The 6,385-nt window shown below is 42.4% G+C and overlaps 1 non-coding gene across 1 annotated transcript; it reads left to right on the top strand.

Annotated features, from left to right (window-relative positions):
• Positions 1 to 981: 981 nt before the first annotated feature.
• On the top strand, positions 982 to 1,037 carry LOC113910658. The gene has a single exon (XR_003516160.1). It is a non-coding gene; the product is annotated as a U7 small nuclear RNA (small nuclear RNA).
• The last annotated feature ends 5,348 nt before the right edge of the window (positions 1,038 to 6,385 follow it).

Below are 6,385 nucleotides of genomic sequence, written 5' to 3'. Positions count from 1 at the left end.
ATACCTTGCCCCAGCACCCTGGGAACCTGTACTTGTCATGTGTGCTGATCAATATTGACTGCTTAATATTCAATCTGGAGAGTGTGTATCCTTGGATGGTTGCAGGGGTCCCTGGCCTTTCTCTCTGAATAGTAAATCTGAATTTGTGGTGGTTGTATTTAAAATTTTGGTTTTCTTTCTGTAGGAAGAGTACTGCAAGGATGGCTGCATTGTGTCAAATTCTAAACCAAAGTTTGGGACTTTAAAGGGACCAGGATTCTAGATGATACCTTATCCAGTTGGTTTCCAAACTGGCCAAGTAGCAAAATCGTTAGGGGGGAGGGCAGTGTTTAAAAATACACATTCCATCTGCCTTTTGCCACTAAATCACAATCTCCAGGGGCTGGTGCCCAGGAAGCTTACTCAGAGCAACCTGATGATCACCCATCTTTGGGAGCCACTATCCTACGCTGGCCTCATAATCCATCTGGGGAATTCTCTTTGATTTTAGTAAGGATTTCTGTGATGCAAGGAACAGAAACCCAAGCCAGCTTTAGTAAAGGGGTGGCTATTGTTCCGAGATGAGGAATCTGGCACAAGGAAGGAACTGAAGGAAATAGATCTGGCTCTCACATGAGTCAAAGTCATCAGGCAGCTCCCTTCTCTCTGCACTTCGGCAGGCCACCTGCTTCCGCAAGGCTCTTAGTTTTGGTCATCCAAGTCTTGGGCTTTGCATGGCTTTGGGTTGCCACAGCTCGGACTCGGGAACCAGTGCTGGATCACCTTACAGCTCCTGCTGACTACAGCATACATGTTCTCTGGTTCAAGAGAGACTCCAGGTTGGGTCAGGGGTCCGGTCCTACTTCAATCTATTGTGACAGGGGTGGGGAAAGGTCCCACGACACACACCTGGTTGCCTACATTCACCCCTCAGTAAAAGTGGAAGGGACTCTCCAAAGGAGGGGAAGTGCAGTCTGGCTAAGCATTCAAAGGGTGTCCACTAAATGTTACAGCCCTTTTAGAATTTGTCTATCAGGTCCTTACTGGAAGACTCCCCCACGGTTAAAAAAAAAAATGTTGTCCACTATACCTTTGTAACTTCCCAATGAGGGGATCATTTGGGCTCTGCTTGAATACTTCTTGAGACAAGGAATTCACCATTTTGTGAGGTCCATTCCTTTTCCAGTTCTAACTACTCAACAGCTTCTTTGGTAATGACCATCGTATATTCTAAGTTCATTCTCTACAATGATACAGAATTCACTTACTCCTTGCTCTTTGAGAATCTGAAAATGGCTATTGTGTTCATCTCAAGATTTTTATTTTCACACCATACATGCTTATAAGGTTCCTTGTCATGGTCCTCTCTGGATCTAGACTCTCATCATTCTGGTTTCCTTCCTTTGAAAATGGCTTGAGTTAGTAGTTGTTCTCATCAAAGAGTTTGCTTACTTAAAAATCATAATTTTTTTAGGGGCACCTGGGTGGCTCAGTTGTTAAGCATCTGCCTTCGGCTCAGGTCATGATCCCAGGGTCCTGGGATCGAGGCCCACATCGGGCTCCCTGCTCAGCGGGAAGCCTGCTTCTCCCACTCCCACTCCCCCTGCTTGTGTTCCCTCTCTCGCTGTGTCTCTGTCAAATAAATAAATAAAATCTTTAAAAAAATCATAATTTTTTTAAAGGATTGAGAGTGGCTTTAAAATATGCAATAGAGGGGTGCCTGGGTGGCTCAGTTGATAAGCGGCTGCCTTCGGCTCAGGTCATGATCCCAGAGTCCTGGGATTGAGCCCCACATCAAGCTCCCTGCTCAGCAGAGAGCCTGCTTCTCCCTCTCCCTCTGCCTGCTGCTCTGCCTACTTGTGCTCTCTCTCTAATAAATAAATAAAATTTAAAAAAATATGCAATAGAACAACACACAAAAAAATACTTCAAAGCAAAAGTATGAAGGCAAAAAGAATACATTTTGTAAAATAAGCAGGAGTTGGAAGAGAAATTGGTTCACGAAGCACCTGCCATGAAAGCCTGTGCCTTGCTCAGGGTGGTCTGCAGGATTGCTTCAGCTTTCTAGTGGCCAGCCCAAAGAGAGAATGATGAATCACTGCATTCATGAGAGAAAAACAAACCATTAGCCCAGAAGAATTTAAACGATTTCTGGTGCAAAGAACAGGAAACATTTTCTCCTTGGGGTTCTCCCAGAGAAGATGTTATAAAACCAGGTAAACAATATCTTCAACAATATCCTTGAAGTAAATATTGTAGTCATTTCCTAGGATTGTTTCTTACAACATCTGCCAAAAGGAGATATAATGATGTTTGGTGAAAGCCCAGTTCAGTGAAGCCACTCTAGGGAGGCTCTGTGATCCAAACTGGGTGCCACTCTATGGTTCTTTGCCCCAGTGTCTGTGGATGAGTGTTAAGAGGATCTAGCAATGGTTTTCAAGCTGTGCTGTCAGGGTCCCATCAGTGGTGGGACTTCGAGCTTCCCATCCCTTCCCCACATCCCATTCTGTGACTCTAGAATTCTAGAAAAACATGGTTTGAAGAAGGATTCTAGGGTTAAAAAAGAAATTTGAAAACCACTGTTAGAAAAGAATGGATGCACTGCTATCCCTCAGGTAATCTACCATAGATAATGCTCTTTTCCCGAAGTTTTCAATAGTCAAGAGCAGTGGTGATTTCCAAGATTAAACATCCTGATAAGTTCATCAAGCACAGAACCTCTGTGTTGCCAATTAAACCCAGAGCCATATGTTTTAATAATCAAGCAAACTAGGGAGGGATTGACAACTTCTTATTAAATCTGAGGTGCGTAACAAGGACATATGGTGGACAGAAGGCCACTGCACCTTCACTTGGAGGTGGGCTAGGAAAGGACCATCTGTTAGTACTCAGATTCTCCTTAAGAACTAATTTGGTGTTTGCTCTAACAAGATGATACAGTACAGCCTCAATGACTTTAGCCTGAAAATTATTTAAACCTCATAACCACACATCCATTTTATCCATAAGCAAATCTCAGTAACTCAGTCATAGAACATCTAGCTTTTTATACCAAGAAGTATATACGTAAATTTAAAAATGTAATATATATAAAACTAGAAAGTTGATGATTTTAGATGCAGAACATCTAGATTTTCTTTGTGATAATAACAGATAGGATCAGCTCTGTATTAATGCCATTCTGGTTTTGATACTAAGGAAAACCTGGAATTCATGTGCCAGAGAAAGCCCATCTCTCTATTCCTTGTAATTGGAATAGGTGCTATTTCTGATCCATTAATGGACTGTAATTCCTGACCTTGAAACACAGTGGTATGAAGTGCAGGTTCCTCATAAGCCTTGTGACTGAGGGTGGGAACGGGCCTTGACAATCAACACTGAGCATGAGTATCTTGGTTTATAACTGATTTCAGTCCACAAAGATTATGGAAAGATCAATAAAAGGTGTAAACACTCTTAGGTTTTTCTTACCAGATTGTACACAGGTGGACAAAGAGTTTAATAATGATCAGTGGTGGAATAACTATGCCCACAGCTCACTTTGAGCCCAACAGTCCCAGAACCTACAATTTATCAAGCAGGAAGGTGACATGCATTTTAGATAGACCACCTAGTAAATTAGGAGGAGAGTAAATGATTGCCCTTAGGGAAAAGTGTTAATAGACTAAACTCTGGTCCAATCGATAAGGAGAAATTTCCATCAAAATACCACCACCAAAGGCTCTTCCCCATCGATTCACAAAACCATGTAATGACTCAATGTTTTTTAAGTTCTGCAGGAATCATGTGTATATATGAGGATCCCTGTGTTTTACAGTTGCAAGTGATCAGTGAAAGTGGGAAGTTGCAAAATTAATTATATGTAAACTAATCTTTATTACTCTCCCAAGCTGGCAACAAGCATCTGTTGGGGCAAAACCCAAAATGCCCAATTGGCCACAGCTGCATGGATTGATAGAACTCTACCTCTTTTTTTTTTTTTTAAAGATTTGTTTTTTTTTATTTGAGACGGAGAGAATGAGAGAGAGAGAGAGAGAGAGAGAGAGAGCACATGAGAGGGGGGAGGGTCAGAGGGAGAAGCAGACTCTCTGCCGAGCAGGGAGCCCGATGCGGGACTCGATCCAGGGACTCCTGGATCATGACCTGAGCCGAAGGCAGTCGCTTAACCAACTGAGCCACCCAGGCGCCTGATAGAACTCTCCCTCTTTAGAGGTCCTGCCAACTACTGCCCAGAGCAGATGCATCCGGCTACCTGCAGGCCCTTTGTACCTAATTTCAAATGACCATGGCAGGGACAGCACCCCAGAGTCCAAGAGCCTGGCTGGGGAGCAAGGATGACAGCAACAAAGACCAGGCTTGTGAAGGGCTGGTCCCAACTTTTCCTTCCAGAAGCAGGGGAAAGGCCGCCCAGTGTGCCCTCCCTGTAGGTTCACCCAGCCCACCTCAGGTTGTCTTTACATCCAGTTTGGGACATGAGGCCTCAGCCCACACTGAAATGGCAGAATTCCCTCTGTCCAGCTTGTACAAACACACGTCACTTGCCAAGAAGATCAAATCACTTGGTTTCCAAAACAGCTGAAGATTATTTCCCATTCAGTTTTCCCTCCCTTCCCCTATGATCCTCTGTGCTGTTTCTTATATTCCACATATGAATGAAACCATATGATAATTGTCTTTCTCTGATTGACTTATTTCACTCAGCATAATAGCCTCCAGTTCCATCCACGTCAATGTAAATGGTAGGTATTCAGCCTTTCTGATGGCTGAGTAATATTCCATTGTATATATACCACACTTCTTTATCCATTCATCTGTTGATGGACATCTCAGCTTTTTCTAGAGTTTGGCTATTGTGGACATTGTTGCTATAAATACTAGGGTGCATGTGCCCCTTCGGATCATTATTTGTATCTTTGGGGTAAATACCTAGTGCAGTTGTTGGGCCATAGGGTAGCTCTATTAACTTCTTGAGGAACCTCTATACTGTTTTCCAGAGTGGCTGTACCAGCTTGCATTCCCAACAGTGTAAGACGTTTCCCCTTTCTTCGCATCCACGTCAACATTTGTTGTTTCCTGACTTGTCAATTTTAGCCATTCTGACTGGTGTGAGGTATCTCATTGTAGTTTTGATTTGTATTTCCCTGAAGATGAGTGACCTTGAGCATTTTTTCATGTGTCTGCTGGCCATTTGTATGTCTTCTTTGGAGAAATGTCTGTTCATGTCTTCTGCCCATTTCTTGATTGGATTATTTGTTTTTTGGGTGTTGAGTTTGGTAAGTTCTTTATAGATCTTGGATACTAGCCCTTTATCTGATATGTCATTTGCAAATATCTTCTCCCATTCTGTAGGTTGCTTTTAGTTTTGTTGACTGTTTCCTTTGCTGTGCAGAAGCTTTTATCTCAATGAAATCCTAAGAGTTCATTTTTGCTTTTGTTTCCCTTGCCTTTGGAGACCTGTCTAGCAAGAAATTGCTAAGGCTGAGGTTGAAGAGGTTGCTGCCTGTGTTCTCCTCTAGGATTTTGATGGATTCCTATCTCACATTTAGGTCTTTCATCCATTTTGAGTTTTTGTGTATGATGTAAGAAAATGGTCCAGTTTAATTCTTGTACCTGTGGCTGTCCAATTTTCCCAGCACCATTTGTTGAAGAGACTGTTCTTTTTCCATTGGATGTTTCTTTCCTGCTTTGTTGAAGATGAGTTGACCATAGGTGAGTATCCATTTCTGGGTTCTCCTTTCTGTTCCACTGATCTATGTGTCTGTTTTGCACCAGTACCATACTGTCTTGATGATCATAGCTTTGTAATAAAGCTTGAAGCCTGGCATTGTGATGTCCCTAGCTTTGGTTTTCTTGCTACTTGGGGTCTTTTCTGGTTCCATACAAATTTTAGGATTATTTGTTCCAGCTCTGTGAAAAATGTCGATGGTGGGATGCCTGGGTGGCTCAGTTGGTTAAGTGTCTGTCTTCGGCTCAGATCATGTTCCCAGGGTCCTGGAATTGAGCCCCACATCGGGCTCCTTGCTCGGCCAGGAACCTGCTTCTCCCTCTGCACTGCTTCCTCTGCTTGTGGTCTCTCTCTCTCTGACAAATAAATAAATAAAAATCTTAAAAAAAAATGTCGATGGTATTTTGATAGGGATTGCATTGAATATATAGATTGCTCTGGGTAGCATAGACATTTTAAGAATATTTATTCTTCCAATCCATGAGCATGGGATGTTTTTCCATTTCTTTGTGTCTTCCTCAATTGCTTTCATAAGTGTTCTGTAGTTTTTAGAGTACAGATCCCTTACCTCTTTGGTTAGGTTTATTCCTAGGTATCTTATGGTTTTTGGTGCAATTGTAAATGGGATTGATTCCTTAGTTTCTCTTTTTTCTGTCTCATTGTTAGTGTATAGAAGTGCAA

The sequence above is a fragment of the Zalophus californianus genome, chromosome 6 (assembly GCF_009762305.2).
Source record: "Zalophus californianus isolate mZalCal1 chromosome 6, mZalCal1.pri.v2, whole genome shotgun sequence".
In the NCBI taxonomy this organism is placed as follows: domain Eukaryota; kingdom Metazoa; phylum Chordata; class Mammalia; order Carnivora; family Otariidae; genus Zalophus; species Zalophus californianus.
Note: the sequence above shows the minus strand (reverse complement) of the source record. Positions and strands in the feature narration are given on the sequence as shown.